This window comes from Miscanthus floridulus, chromosome 2 (genome assembly GCF_019320115.1).
Source record: "Miscanthus floridulus cultivar M001 chromosome 2, ASM1932011v1, whole genome shotgun sequence".
In the NCBI taxonomy this organism is placed as follows: Eukaryota; Viridiplantae; Streptophyta; class Magnoliopsida; order Poales; family Poaceae; genus Miscanthus; species Miscanthus floridulus.
The window spans coordinates 72,226,690-72,243,761 of record NC_089581.1 but is presented as its reverse complement, the minus strand read 5'-3'; positions in this window follow the sequence as shown (position 1 = coordinate 72,243,761).

Here is a 17,072-nt window from a genome sequence, read left to right as displayed (position 1 = left end):
GCACCCTTCTTCCTTCTGGCCTGGTCCATGTGTACCGGGTGCAGGCGCGTGCGGCCGGCGAGGAAGGATTCCTCTGCTTCCATCCCCGGCGTGCTCCCGCCGGTGGTGGGCTCACCGGCAAGCTCCTATAGCGGTGCTGGCGTCCAATTAAGGTGGGGAAAAGCTTCGTCAGGTCTCGGCGAATACGGTGGTGAGGTCAAGGTGGCGGCCAGGGCTTCCCAGGGTGTTGGCCATGGTGGTCGGTGGCTTGGTCATGGCGGTGCTCGCCGGTGGGGCAGCTCGGGGCTGTTCCAGGGGTCCTGGTGCCCCGTTCCTGTTCAGACGGCTAGCGGGCGACAGGGTAAAGTGTCGACGGTGACCAAAAGGCATGGCGGAGTCCGCGAGCGGTGGTGGTGCATGACGGAGCTCTGGCCGGTGATCTGGTGCTCGTGGCCTAGGTGCTGTGGCTGGCTAACGGGGTCTCGGTCTACGCGGCTACCCTTCGGTCATCATGGTGGTGCTATGGCTACATCCTAGTCCGGTGAGGCGGCTGGGTGCGCAAGTGGTGGCCGCGCCATGATGGTGGCGTCGTGAGCGCGGCGTGCGCGTGCTCTGCTACAGCGTCCAAGGGCTAGGAGGAGGTCTCAGCCAAAAGAGTCACCGAGCGGTGCTGGCAGCGTTCGGTGGTGGTGCGGTGGTGAGGCGCGTTGTCGGGGTAGGCACTTAGGGCGGCACTCCGACTTCGGTGACTGGCGCCTCCAAGCTTTCTCTGCTCGCCTCCCTCTTCCGAACTCCTTCTTGGCCCTCTTCCCTCGGTGCGGTGCGGGCTGTTGGGCCACTGAGCGGCGGCGTCGTGGGCTGAGGAACCCCTAGGACGCCCTGGCGTTGCTTTATAGCCCCGGTGCCCGAGCTCCATCCATGGCGGACGACTGGCAATGCGTCGAGGGCATTAAACAGTATCGCGGGCGCGGGTGGTTGGCGTGGAGGTTGCATGGGCATGGCGCCAAGGGGACAGGGCCAGGTGACTCGCGTGATCCTGGGCCCGAGCCTGTCACTTTGGTCGGGTCTCGGTCGGAGGCGGTGCCGACGTGGGGAGGAAGACGACACTGTGGCGGGGTGTGGCTGATGCGTGGGGTCCGGTGGCAGTGGCAGCAAGCGAAGCAGGAAGGCGCGTGGGCGTGAGCAGCGCGCTAGGCTGGCCGCGCGAGTTGGGCCGGCCTACACGTGAAGCAGGGCTGCTTGTGGGGCCGGGTGCTGCTGCGTGCGCAAGCTAGGCTGACTGGCTAGGCCGGCTACTGCTGCGCCCTAGCGGGCCGAGCCAGCTGCGGGTCTTCTCCTTTTCTTTTCCTTTTTCTGTTTTATTTTTCTTCTCCTTTGTTTAAATTCAAATTGATTTGGAATTTGAATTCAAAATTGGTGTACCTTATTCATTAGAATTTTAGATATGAGGCCCACAACATTCTTTTATATATATTAGGAACTTTATTTAGCTATTTTGTATAACAAAAATAGGTGTAGTTTTGTTATACAAATATAGAAATAGTTTTCTCTTTAAGCATCTATTCTTTGGTTTGATTAATAATTACTTTACGGTTTATTTCTTTAAAGGAGTTGTTAGGCATTACATAAAACAAATGAAAATCCAAATCACCATTTGAGTTAACAATGTATGCTATGTTTTATTTGTCAGTATTTAAATAAACATAATTAACAAATGACATGCCATGCTCATGAAATTGTTTAGTTGGTTTACAACTAATGCAACACCTAGGGTTGGCTCCTACAGATGTCACTCAACATTGCATGGGGTAACAACAAAAATTTTGTAGTTGTGATTTTTGGTGTGTGGATTTTTGGGTTGTTACAAGAAGGAGGAGAGGATGCCTCGAGGCTGGTGATCGCCCACCCCGGGGCCGAGGCCGACATGCCTGAGACATGGGCGTTGGGGAAGCGCGCCGTTAGGCCGATGGGCTCAACAACGGAGGTGGAGTGGGCGACGGTGGGGGTGACTCAACCGCCTTCGCAGAGGGTCAAGGGGGAGTCGGAGTCTGGCGAGGGCCGGCCAGTACCGGCGGACACGGGGGCCATGCCTCCTCCGCCGCCACCGCCGTTGTAACAGAACCGACCAAATCATAAGAACGTAAGTACAAAAACAATCACCGAAGCGATCAAATTCCTGTACTTAAGCTCCCATAATCCCGGTAGTCCGGAAATCACGAAGGATTTCAACCAACTCTCGACATACAAACCAAGATCGTAATGATTCAACACAACACATCATCCGTTACAACATTTCATAAGTAGCATTCGGGTTACATCCATCAGAGTTCAAATAAATATTACAAACCAAGTTTGAGTGTGCGGAAGCAACATAGTTTAGTACAAAACATCATAGTTTTCAAATACATTGCCAAGATCAGAGTCATGTCCCACAAAAGCATTATCAGGTACGAGAAATAGTAGAGACCGTGCCCAACGGTCTAGTCTTCATCCCCAGCTGGGAGAAGGCAGTACTTGCAGCAACCAAAGTAGAACTGGTCATCTGCAATAGGTGGGAAATAAACCCTGAGTACGAGAAGGTACTCAGCTAGACTTACCCGACAAAAATCAGAATAAAAGACACCAAGGATCATGCAAGGCTTTTCAGGTGGGCTAGCTTGACACAGTTGCATAAAAGAGCTTAAGATTATAGTAACCAATTTAAACTTAGCATCAAGCTTATCATTATTTACCTGTCCGCTAGATTAGCACCTGTACTAGAGCACTCACTTATTAGGAGCAAACAGTATTAACCATAGCAGGTATAATAAGGCTGTCATCATCATATCATCAATTCCGAACCATTAAGTTATTAGGTGTATCTACATTGGAGATAAGCCCGTCAAGTTCTCACTAACCGGGAGAGACGGCGATTCGAATCGAATTACAACTCAGCTGAGGGGGTATTCCTAACCCTCACCCTGGCATACTTTGCAAGAGTAGCCGTGGGTCACCTTTGGGACATCTCAGGAACCAAATTCGCGGGTTCGATCAGCGCCAGCACTCTCAGGGATTACCCTTCTGCCAGGACGATCAGGACTTTTAAATCACCTGCCCTTGGACTCACGCCTACGGCTCCCTTCCGAGGCGCACTTTATACTTATCGACTCCCGGCCTGAGGTGAGCTACTCGGCTTCGCGGTCGGTCATCGGGCCGGCCAACTAAGAGAGAGGCATGCGTTCAACATGAACAGGAAAGGCTCCAAGATCCAGTCCTTAATCGACACAGACGGAGTCACTGCAAACCGGCAAGCCTCCGTCCGGTCTTTATTTCAAATTAAGACTGGTTCTTTTCCACGATAGCAAATATAGCCAACCGTGCCACATGTATCATCCTATATCTCGCAGGTGACAGGAAATCACCCGACTTCTACCGAGTTTAAGCAGGGCTAAGCACTACTCGAGCCTGAGCTATATAGGATTCAGGGTAACAATATCTGGACAAGGAATGGTAACCAATGCAGCAAGTGTTTGCATCCAACACCTAAACTTAATGCAACAATATATGTAATAATAATACTGTAACTGCAGTTCGGAAAATAGGAGGCTTAATATGCTCCGGGGCTTGCCTTTCACAAAGTTGCAAGGACGGTGGTCAGGGCACTCAACGGCGACCTCGTCTGGCACTTCTCCCGAAGGCTGCTCCTCCTGAACTTCCGGTGTCGGCTGCTGCTGCTCGTTCAGTTCCTCGAATTCCAGCAGGGTTACTCCTTCCGGTACACCTATTGCATGCCAATGCACGAGATAAATATCATGGATGCATAAGGGATGACATGATGCTCATGATGAATGAATCCCAATGGGTGTTTATGAAAACGTCACTGGACACTCGTTTACCGAGTAATTAGCTCTATTCAAATCACTTTAAGCATGTATCTAACTTAACTTAAATAACAAAAGCAACTTACCTAATTTGCATAACCTAAGATAAAGATGCTCATCTTCAGTTAAAGGCCTAACACCTAGGGAACAGTACCATGAACTTAGAATAGTAAAGACATACTTAAAATAACGGTTAAAGCTTCATATGCAACAAGTAGCAACTTAATTCTATCATAACCAGAGTTTTATAACTCCAAATGACTTGCAAGAGGACATTCTGGAAAGATTATGAAATTCTCTACAATTTATTTGTAAACATCAAAGCATGATTCTGAAGTTGACCAACTCCAATTCCAGAAAGTCTAGAATCTGTCCCGCAATGACAGGGTTGCTAACTTAATTATTTAGTGATGGTGCAAAAGCCCAATTTGACCAAACAAAGTTTACCAACTTGTTTCACACACCAGAGGAACACTAGAAAGTATAGTGCCAACTTCTAAATAAATTATTTAATACCTTTTTCTAATTTATTTAATTAATTAGGTGATTAAAGCAATATATAGTAAAACTATTCATAAAAATCTACAAAAATTACAGTAGCTATCTCATGCTTCACATAGACTACCATAAAAATTTCAAAGCTATTGAGTAAGTATAACAGTCTACACAAAAATGATAAGGCATACTAGCTTAAAATGGCATAATTAAGAAATCCTAATGAAAAGTGTCAAGCAACAGATTTCACATTTTTCCTAGCATCCTTCTAGCATAAGAATAGCACCCATAAAATTTCACCTTCACTGGATCTATAGAAAAATTATGAAAATTCCCACAAGATACACCTATTAATAAAAGGAAATTCTATAACTTAAAAACTACACATGCACTAGCTCTGAAATTTTTACCAGAGCTTCTAATAAACCAAAATAGAGGACCCACAAAATTTCATAATTTTTGGACCACAGAAACTCAAGATAAAATTCAAACAAGTTTGCATGCTTCTAAGAACACATTTCAAACTCCTATTTAATTCATCAAAAATTTCTGAAACATGTGCTCATATACTATTTTTGTTAAATACTAGACATGACCAGGAACCCAACAAAATTAGAACCATAGCATTTGGATCTATATACTAGGAGCTACATATTTTTCAAGATGTACATCAATCTGTGAAATAAATAAATAAAACAAATTCGGAAAAACACTCAGCCACAGCTGGGCCAGCCCACGTAACGGCGGCCCGCGAGCACACAGGCGCAGCCCAAGACGCGCGCCAGCGGCCCAGGCTGGACTCCCGCCTCAGCCGCGACGGCTGACAGCCGGGTCCCGCGTGACAGCGAGACAGGCAGGGGAGCGGAGGACGGCGACGGCATATCTCGCCGTCGGTGACTTCTCCGGCGAGACCAATGGTGCCTACGGGTTCGCCTCAACCTAGCGGACCTAGGGGAACCCTTATTCGTGGCTATAGACGCGACAAGGAGGGGTGGCGATGGCCACGGCGGCGCTCGGCCACGGCACGGCCGGCTCCGGCGAGGCCAAGGCGTCTCGACCCTAATAGCCGACCCTACGAGCTTCAGTAGAGTTCACCGAATCCAGCGAAAGGGGGAGAAAGGGATGGAAGGGGCTCGAGCAGCACGGCCACGCGCGTGCTCGGCGGCGGCGGTCATGGCGACCCGGTGGAGCCGCGCTTGCGGTGAGAGCTACCTGAGGTGAAAATGGAGTGACGGTAGGGTCGGGGACGTGGAGAGACTCACGAAGGAGCTGTGGTTCAGAGGAATCAAGCAATGGCGCTCGGGTTTGGGTGGAGTTTGCTCGGCGGTGCTCGGTGCTCTGGTCGCCGTGCGCACGGAGGAAGGAGGAAGGAGAAGCAAATGGCGCTGCGAGTGTGTTCGGGCAGGCGCGGGGCGGCTTCAAGGCGCTGCTGCGTCGCCAGGACGTCCACGGCGCGTGGCCTGCGCGACAGAAGGCCGGCGACGGGTGGAGGACACGCGGCGTCAAGCTTCTGCGCCGGTCGGCCATGACGGTACTGAAGATTTTCTGAAAAACGCGATTCAGTGCTAAAGCCGACGCCTGACAGCGATACTTTGGCAATGATTTACTCCTAATCCGTGACGAGTTAGTGGAAGACATGAACATCAAAGCTATAGACCTATCTTCCCTCTACAATTTCTTTTCAATGATCCACACCTAAAACTTCATGGATCAGAAGTTACATGAAGCTAAAGCTGGCTTGATGCAACTGTAAAACACTATGACTTAGAATATTTTTCTAAGTGTTGGAAACAGCATGTACCACAGACTTGTGGGCCATGTTTGACCATGTTCCACACATTTTCATGACTTGGCTATAAAACAACTTTTGTTCCTTGATAAATTGGCTACAACTTTTGTAAAGAGTGCACAGCCATGCAAAGTCTCTAAGTTGCACTTTTTAAACAGTCAAACAATGAGACTCCTATGGTCAATTCTAGTCAAACTTGCACTTGAGGGCATTTTGGTCATTTTGATCTACATGAACAATGTTCCAACAAGTAAACTAAATGTAGTTAAGGTGTATTAGACCATGATCAACCATTTTACAAAGTTGTTATTCCACTTCTACTGATCACATGTGATAAAGAAAGTAAAACAAGCAATTCATACATATGTTTCAATACAATGTTTCACATGTTGCATGACTACCATTCTAAGCAATTAAGCATGAAACACATACAATTTAAAATATTGCATATGTATGTTTCACAGATAATGACATGATGACATAGCTAATGCACATGTTTATGAATGACATGCAATTAGTGGAAGCCAAACACCTAGGGTGTTACAGCCTTCCCCCCTTAGAAAAATCTCGTCCCGAGATTTGGAAAGCGTACCAATCTGTATAGAAAGCTGGATAGTTTTCCTTTAAATAATCTTCCCGCTCCCAGGTTGCATCCCGTTCACTATGATTACTCCAAACTACCTTGTATAATTTAACCACTCGTGTACGAGTCACTCTTTCTTGAGTATCCAGAACTTGCACGGGCTTTTCCTCATAAGAAAGATCAGATTTCAAATTGACTTTCCTTGCTGCTATTCTCTCCTCAGGAATATGAAGACACTTCTTAAGCTGGGACACATGGAATACCGGGAATATAGCGCCCATTTGACGGGGTAGATCGAGTTTATAGGCTACTCTTCCACTTTTCTCGATAATGCGGTAGGGTCCAACATATCGAGGCTCAAGCTTCCTTTTAATTCCAAAACGCTTGACTCCTTTCATAGGGGATACCTTCAAATAAACATGATCACCTACTTCAAACTCAATAGGTTTCCTTCTCTTATCAGCATAGCTCTTTTGTCTAGCCTGAGCGGCAGTCATATTCTTTTGTATAGTCCGGACTTGCTCTTCGGCTTCTTTTACAAAGTCAATACCATAGAATCTTCTTTCCCCGGGCTCCACCCAGTTCAAAGGAGTCCTACACTTTCGGCCATAAAGAGCTTCAAAAGGAGCCATTTTGATACTCTCTTGATAACTGTTGTTATAAGAGAATTCAGCGAGAGGTAACCAGTCTTCCCAAGAGCCTTTGCAAGAGATAAGACAAGCTCTAAGCATGTCTTCCAGAATTTGATTAACACGCTCAGTCTGTCCTGATGTTTGCGGATGATAGGCAGAACTGCGGATTAGATGAGTGCCAAGATTCTGATGTAAGCACTCCCAAAAGCGAGCCGTGAACTGAGGTCCTCTATCAGAAACAATGGATTTGGGTACACCATGGAGACGTACCACTTGTTGAAAATAAATTTCAGCATAATTGTGAGGGTGATAGGTAGACTTGACCGGAATAAAGTGAGCAGATTTAGTTAGACGATCTACGATAACCCAGATGGAATCACAACCCTTTTTGGTAGTGGGTAATCCAACAATAAAATCCATACTAATTTCTTCCCACTTCCAGCCAGGAATAGAAAGTGGCTGCAATAGTCCGGGCCTTATGTGAATAGCCTTGACTCTGCAACAGTTATCACACCTTGCCACGTAAGCTGCGATTTCTTTCTTCATCTTGGTCCACCAATAATACAGCTTGAGATCTTGATACATTTTACTGCTACCAGGATGGATGGACAATTTTGAAGAATGGGCTTCCTCCATAATTTGATTTCTAAGTCCTTTATCTTTGGGTACCACCAGCCTATCATTAAACCAGAGAATTCCCTTGTCATCGACTTTAAAGTGCTTGGTCTCTTTCTCTTTCATTTTCCGTTTGATATGAAACACACCCACATCAGTCTTCTGGAGTTCGATAATTCGACTTCTAAGAGAGCAATCCACAGTGATATTGTGGAGTACTACAGGATGAAGGAGGTGTGACAGATGAAAGTCTTCACTAACTAAGGAATTGCAATGGGCCTTTCTGCTTAAGGCATCAGCAACAACATTTGCCTTACCAGGATGGTAGTGCACTTGAAGGTTGTAGTCCTTGATCAATTCTAACCAGCGCCGTTGACGCATGTTCAACTCAGGTTGAGTAAAAATGTACTTGAGACTTTTATGGTCAGTATAGATGTTGCACACATTACCCAGCAAGTAATGTCTCCAAATCTTCAGGGCATGAACAACTGCGGCTAGTTCTAAGTCATGGGTAGGATAGTTGACTTCATGCTTTCGAAACTGGCGCGAAGCATAAGCAATTACTCGGCCTTCCTGCATAAGAACACACCCCAAACCGGTGCCACATGCGTCACAGTAGACATCAAAAGGCTTCTCGATGTCAGGTTGTGCCAATACAGGAGCAGAGGTGAGTAAGGTCCGCAAAGTGTGGAAAGCCTCTTCACACTTCGGAGTCCACACAAACTTCTCATCTTTTTGCAGTAGTCGAGTCATGGGCTTGGCGATTTTTGAGAAATCTGGGATAAAGCGACGATAATAGCCAGCCAGACCTAGAAAGCTTCGGACTTCAGTGACCGTAGTAGGTGCCTTCCACTCAAGGACTTCTTGCACCTTCGTAGGGTCAACCGAAATTCCATCACCAGATAACACATGACCTAGAAAAGGTATCTTGTTCAACCAGAATTCACACTTGCTGAACTTAGCATAAAGCTGGTTGTCACGCAACCGAGTTAAAACAATTCTCAGATGTTCAGCATGCTCTTCTTCATTATGAGAATATACCAGGATATCATCAATGAACACGACGACAAATTTGTCCAATTCCGGCATAAATACCGAATTCATCAGGTACATAAAGTGTGCCGGAGCATTTGTCAACCCAAATGACATGACAAGGTATTCGAACAAGCCATATCGAGTAGAGAAAGCTGTCTTAGGTATATCTTCAGGACGAATTTTGATCTGATGGTAGCCAGACCTCAAATCGATCTTGGAGAATACCTTAGCTTTAGAGAGCTGATCAAACAGAATATCGATGCGAGGAAGAGGGTACTTGTTCTTGATAGTAACAGCGTTTAGGGGACGATAATCCACACACATGCGTAGAGACTCGTCCTTCTTCTTCACAAATATAGCTGGACAACCCCAAGGAGAAGAACTAGGCCGAATCAATCCTTTCTTCAATAGCTCATTCAACTGACTCTTCAGCTCAGCCAACTCATTGGGCGGCATTCTATATGGCCTTCGAGAAATGGGAGCCGTACCCGGAATGAGTTCTATTTTGAATTCTACATCGCGGTCCGGAGGTAATCCAGGCAAGTCATCAGGAAAGACATCTGGAAACTCACAGACAACCGGTAGATCCTTAATGGCTTTGGCTAAGGTAGCATTGGCTGTATTGTGGATAGAGATATCACGAGGTAACTGCACTAGAAAACCTTTCTTATCCACAGGATCTCTTAACATTACCACACGGGTTGAGGTATCAATTAATACTCCATTCCCGCTCATCCACTTCATTCCTAGGATGACATCGATTCCTACCCCCGGTAGAACTACAAGATCCACCAGGAACTCTCGATCCCCGATCTCAATCTTTACATCTTTAACTACTTGGTTAGTCATGATATTATTCCCAGCAGCACTAATACAAAAACCCCCCTTGACAATTGTAATCACATTCATCTGATGCTTAGATGCAAAAGTAGAACTCACAAAGGAATGCGAAGCACCAGAATCAAAGAGCACAACTGCAGGGTGATCATTAACAAGAAACTTACCAGCGGTGACCACTTCACCAGCAGGAATTTCCTCCACTGTAGTATAGTGAACACGCCCCTGACGGACGTTTCCTTGAGCATTCTTGGGAGGATGGGGACATCTGTTTGCCCAATGACCAGGTTGGTTATAGTTCCAGCACAGCCTGTTTGATGGTGGAACATTGGAGCTACTCTGCCCAGATGTATTCTTTGGCAAAGAAATGGTATACCCCTTGCGGAAACCGGTTTTAGCTTGGTTCTTCTTCTGCGGTGGGCGGTACCGGACATTAGCATTGGGCGGACGGTACGGGGCCTTAGATACCATTGGAGCCTTGGACTGGGAAGCACCAGCCTCAAAGTTCCTTTTTCGGTTCTTGGAAGCAGCATAAATCTTGTCATTGTTCTCCTGGGTCAGAGTGTCACTGATAAATTCATTGAATGTGACACACTTGCAGTTGCCCATTGACTTCATCAGTTTTGGGGAAAGTCCCCTCTTGAAGCTGGCTATTCTTTTGGCGTCAGTATCGACGAACTCAGGAGCATATCTTGCTAGGTTGTTGAATGCCTGGAGGTACTCATTGAGACTCTTATTGCCTTGGGTGAGCTTCATAAACTCAGTATGCTTGATGGCCATGAGACCAGGAGGGATAAAGTGCCCCCTGAAGGCTGCCTGGAACTGGTTCCAGACGATCTCAACGTTAGCAGGGAAGGTGGTCCTATGATGGGTCCACCAAATACCTGCAGGGCCTTGGAGCTGATGTCCTGCATACGTAGCCTTCATGCCTTCAGTCAAACGGAGCAATCCAAATCTTTGCTCTATCGTGCTCAACCATTCATCTGCTTGTAAGGGTTCTTCTGCCTCACGAAAGACAGGAGGCTTTGTGTCCATGAAGTCCTTAAAAGTGCTATACTGATTCGGCTCGGGTCCCTGGCGGACATGTCGATCCTCACGGTTAGCCATCTGGCGCATAGCCTCTGCTAGCATGCGCTGACTTTCCACAACAGTCTGCATTAGCTCAGCCGGTGTAGGCGGTGGTGGAGGAGGTGTTTGCTCCTCATCTCCAAGGTTACGACCGCGCCGAAGATTGTAAGCCATCTGCAAAATGTATAGCCAATGAGCACTGACGATGTGGAAATTTTGTAGATGAAATGTATAATTATGCCAAACTGACTCCAATGGAGAAAATGAATTCGTACTATCAACAGAGGCACAATCATCCATCCCAATCACACAACTCATCAAGTGCATCAATTGACACATTAATGCGATGAACTTAACCAACAACGAGATCCATAGACCGCAAAGGCGAAATTCATCAAAAGCTCACATTCGTGGAGCATAATACGTTCGATAGGTTACACCCAAGCCATAGTGGTTTCAACTTACATCAAAGGTAACATAGGGTTCGATATTACATCCCAATGATTAACTTGCTACACGTCCATGCATGAGGATCAACAAAAGACTAGATCTAGCGCATTAGCTAAGTAGTAAGCTAAACTACGCATCGTCCTCGGAGTCGGTGTCGAAGATTTCTCCTCCATCTTCATCACTAGGAGGCTCTAACTCCTCATCTTCCTCCTCATCAGGTGGAGCGTCCTCAGGTCCATTGACTTCCATGTCATCATCACCTTCAGCCATGATGACACCAGAACCCATCTCATTCTCATCATCAGGTGGCAGGATAGGGTGAAGTTGGTTGTGCAGTAGGTGAACCTCCTCATGGAGATTGTTATTGTACTCTTCTGCAGCCGCCAACTGCTGCTCTAGCTCAACCTGCCTCGCTCTCAACACATTCTCCTCGTGCCAGGCTTCATTCCGTTGGTTTAACATGTGAACCAACATACGCTCACAGTTGCGGTGAGCAACTGTCAACCTCTGAACCTCCAGGTTCTCTTGATCCCTTTCTTGCGTGACTTGCTCCAAACGCTGCTGAACCGCAGTCCTTTCAGTAGTCACCTGAGCCAGCTCTGCCCTTAGCCTTTCCGCCTCAGTAGGCTCAGGACGGGGCTCACGAGGAGCTAAACGGTGACGAGGCGCCCTACCTCCAGCGGACTTGCGAGCAGTGCGTTTCGTGCGCGCCATCTGTAGCAAAAAGTTACAACGTAAGGGGAGAATCATTTAAGGGATGCGAAATTTAATTATTCGGGACCATCAATTTTAAAGGAGGGAGTAATGCAAGAAATGCCATGTATGCTTGAACATGATGCATGCACGATCCGTACGTCCTCACAAACCTAGAAAAATTTAAAGGCTAGCGAAATATACGGTGGCATACATACGTTCTCTCATATATGGTAGCTAGTCGATCTACAACGATACGTTGTTAGTGTACCTGCAGAAAATTTCATTTCAGCCCAATAATTTCCCAAAAAGTATAAAAGCAAGCAGTACACTAAATACTCTCATACATACATCCCCTGATGCATATACTCTAGTATCACAGCTACCCGTCAGAGATACCCACAATTAAGTACTCTCATAGATACATGATTGAACATGTAAGTATGCGAGCAACCACAACTACTCTCCCCTAGACCGACGGTTGGACGGTCATGCTCTCACAACTCACACTTACCAGAGCGTAGAGGTATTTTGATCCATACATTACCACCCAAGCGGATGGCATCCATACTATAGCACGCCATATGGACGACGAAATAGAAACAAGCAGGAACCCCCAAGTTAGTACTTTAATAAGCCACCTAAGAGTCCTTAATTGGGCATAAGGGATATGACCACTGGCAATACTTAGTATTTAATTTAGGATTTTCACAAATACTTTTGTTTTAAATACACAAATGACATGTTTAGTGTCAAATCTTGCTCTGATGCCAGCTGTAACAGAACCGGCCAAATCATAAGAACGTAAGTACAAAAACAATCACCGAAGCGATCAAATTCCTGTACTTAAGCTCCCATAATCCCGGTAGTCCGGAAATCACGAAGGATTTCAACCAACTCTCGACATACAAACCAAGATCGTAATGATTCAACACAACACATCATCCGTTACAACATTTCATAAGTAGCATTCGGGTTACATCCATCAGAGTTCAAATAAATATTACAAACCAAGTTTGAGTGTGCGGAAGCAACATAGTTTAGTACAAAACATCATAGTTTTCAAATACATTGCCAAGATCAGAGTCATGTCCCACAAAAGCATTATCAGGTACGAGAAATAGTAGAGACCGTGCCCAACGGTCTAGTCTTCATCCCCAGCTGGGAGAAGGCAGTACTTGCAGCAACCAAAGTAGAACTGGTCATCTGCAATAGGTGGGAAATAAACCCTGAGTACGAGAAGGTACTCAGCTAGACTTACCCGACAAAAATCAGAATAAAAGACACCAAGGATCATGCAAGGCTTTTCAGGTGGGCTAGCTTGACACAGTTGCATAAAAGAGCTTAAGATTATAGTAACCAATTTAAACTTAGCATCAAGCTTATCATTATTTACCTGTCCGCTAGATTAGCACCTGTACTAGAGCACTCACTTATTAGGAGCAAACAGTATTAACCATAGCAGGTATAATAAGGCTGTCATCATCATATCATCAATTCCGAACCATTAAGTTATTAGGTGTATCTACATTGGAGATAAGCCCGTCAAGTTCTCACTAACCGGGAGAGACGGCGATTCGAATCGAATTACAACTCAGCTGAGGGGGTATTCCTAACCCTCACCCTGGCATACTTTGCAAGAGTAGCCGTGGGTCACCTTTGGGACATCTCAGGAACCAAATTCGCGGGTTCGATCAGCGCCAGCACTCTCAGGGATTACCCTTCTGCCAGGACGATCAGGACTTTTAAATCACCTGCCCTTGGACTCACGCCTACGGCTCCCTTCCGAGGCGCACTTTATACTTATCGACTCCCGGCCTGAGGTGAGCTACTCGGCTTCGCGGTCGGTCATCGGGCCGGCCAACTAAGAGAGAGGCATGCGTTCAACATGAACAGGAAAGGCTCCAAGATCCAGTCCTTAATCGACACAGACGGAGTCACTGCAAACCGGCAAGCCTCCGTCCGGTCTTTATTTCAAATTAAGACTGGTTCTTTTCCACGATAGCAAATATAGCCAACCGTGCCACATGTATCATCCTATATCTCGCAGGTGACAGGAAATCACCCGACTTCTACCGAGTTTAAGCAGGGCTAAGCACTACTCGAGCCTGAGCTATATAGGATTCAGGGTAACAATATCTGGACAAGGAATGGTAACCAATGCAGCAAGTGTTTGCATCCAACACCTAAACTTAATGCAACAATATATGTAATAATAATACTGTAACTGCAGTTCGGAAAATAGGAGGCTTAATATGCTCCGGGGCTTGCCTTTCACAAAGTTGCAAGGACGGTGGTCAGGGCACTCAACGGCGACCTCGTCTGGCACTTCTCCCGAAGGCTGCTCCTCCTGAACTTCCGGTGTCGGCTGCTGCTGCTCGTTCAGTTCCTCGAATTCCAGCAGGGTTACTCCTTCCGGTACACCTATTGCATGCCAATGCACGAGATAAATATCATGGATGCATAAGGGATGACATGATGCTCATGATGAATGAATCCCAATGGGTGTTTATGAAAACGTCACTGGACACTCGTTTACCGAGTAATTAGCTCTATTCAAATCACTTTAAGCATGTATCTAACTTAACTTAAATAACAAAAGCAACTTACCTAATTTGCATAACCTAAGATAAAGATGCTCATCTTCAGTTAAAGGCCTAACACCTAGGGAACAGTACCATGAACTTAGAATAGTAAAGACATACTTAAAATAACGGTTAAAGCTTCATATGCAACAAGTAGCAACTTAATTCTATCATAACCAGAGTTTTATAACTCCAAATGACTTGCAAGAGGACATTCTGGAAAGATTATGAAATTCTCTACAATTTATTTGTAAACATCAAAGCATGATTCTGAAGTTGACCAACTCCAATTCCAGAAAGTCTAGAATCTGTCCCGCAATGACAGGGTTGCTAACTTAATTATTTAGTGATGGTGCAAAAGCCCAATTTGACCAAACAAAGTTTACCAACTTGTTTCACACACCAGAGGAACACTAGAAAGTATAGTGCCAACTTCTAAATAAATTATTTAATACCTTTTTCTAATTTATTTAATTAATTAGGTGATTAAAGCAATATATAGTAAAACTATTCATAAAAATCTACAAAAATTACAGTAGCTATCTCATGCTTCACATAGACTACCATAAAAATTTCAAAGCTATTGAGTAAGTATAACAGTCTACACAAAAATGATAAGGCATACTAGCTTAAAATGGCATAATTAAGAAATCCTAATGAAAAGTGTCAAGCAACAGATTTCACATTTTTCCTAGCATCCTTCTAGCATAAGAATAGCACCCATAAAATTTCACCTTCACTGGATCTATAGAAAAATTATGAAAATTCCCACAAGATACACCTATTAATAAAAGGAAATTCTATAACTTAAAAACTACACATGCACTAGCTCTGAAATTTTTACCAGAGCTTCTAATAAACCAAAATAGAGGACCCACAAAATTTCATAATTTTTGGACCACAGAAACTCAAGATAAAATTCAAACAAGTTTGCATGCTTCTAAGAACACATTTCAAACTCCTATTTAATTCATCAAAAATTTCTGAAACATGTGCTCATATACTATTTTTGTTAAATACTAGACATGACTAGGAACCCAACAAAATTAGAACCATAGCATTTGGATCTATATACTAGGAGCTACATATTTTTCAAGATGTACATCAATCTGTGAAATAAATAAATAAAACAAATTCGGAAAAACACTCAGCCACAGCTGGGCCAGCCCACGTAACGGCGGCCCGCGAGCACACAGGCGCGGCCCAAGACGCGCGCCAGCGGCCCAGGCTGGACTCCCGCCTCAGCCGCGACGGCTGACAGCCGGGTCCCGCGTGACAGCGAGACAGGCAGGGGAGCGGAGGACGGCGACGGCATATCTCGCCGTCGGTGACTTCTCCGGCGAGACCAATGGTGCCTACGGGTTCGCCTCAACCTAGCGGACCTAGGGGAACCCTTATTCGTGGCTATAGACGCGACAAGGAGGGGTGGCGATGGCCACGGCGGCGCTCGGCCACGGCACGGCCGGCTCCGGCGAGGCCAAGGCGTCTCGACCCTAATAGCCGACCCTACGAGCTTCAGTAGAGTTCACCGAATCCAGCGAAAGGGGGAGAAAGGGATGGAAGGGGCTCGAGCAGCATGGCCACGCGCGTGCTCGGCGGCGGCGGTCATGGCGACCCGGTGGAGCCGCGCTTGCGGTGAGAGCTACCTGAGGTGAAAATGGAGTGACGGTAGGGTCGGGGACGTGGAGAGACTCACGAAGGAGCTGTGGTTCAGAGGAATCAAGCAATGGCGCTCGGGTTTGGGTGGAGTTTGCTCGGCGGTGCTCGGTGCTCTGGTCGCCGTGCGCACGGAGGAAGGAGGAAGGAGAAGCAAATGGCGCTGCGAGTGTGTTCGGGCAGGCGCGGGGCGGCTTCAAGGCGCTGCTGCGTCGCCAGGACGTCCACGGCGCGTGGCCTGCGCGACAGAAGGCCGGCGACGGGTGGAGGACACGCGGCGTCAAGCTTCTGCGCCGGTCGGCCATGACGGTACTGAAGATTTTCTGAAAAACGCGATTCAGTGCTAAAGCCGACGCCTGACAGCGATACTTTGGCAATGATTTACTCCTAATCCGTGACGAGTTAGTGGAAGACATGAACATCAAAGCTATAGACCTATCTTCCCTCTACAATTTCTTTTCAATGATCCACACCTAAAACTTCATGGATCAGAAGTTACATGAAGCTAAAGCTGGCTTGATGCAACTGTAAAACACTATGACTTAGAATATTTTTCTAAGTGTTGGAAACAGCATGTACCACAGACTTGTGGGCCATGTTTGACCATGTTCCACACATTTTCATGACTTGGCTATAAAACAACTTTTGTTCCTTGATAAATTGGCTACAACTTTTGTAAAGAGTGCACAGCCATGCAAAGTCTCTAAGTTGCACTTTTTAAACAGTCAAACAATGAGACTCCTATGGTCAATTCTAGTCAAACTTGCACTTGAGGGCATTTTGGTCATTTTGATC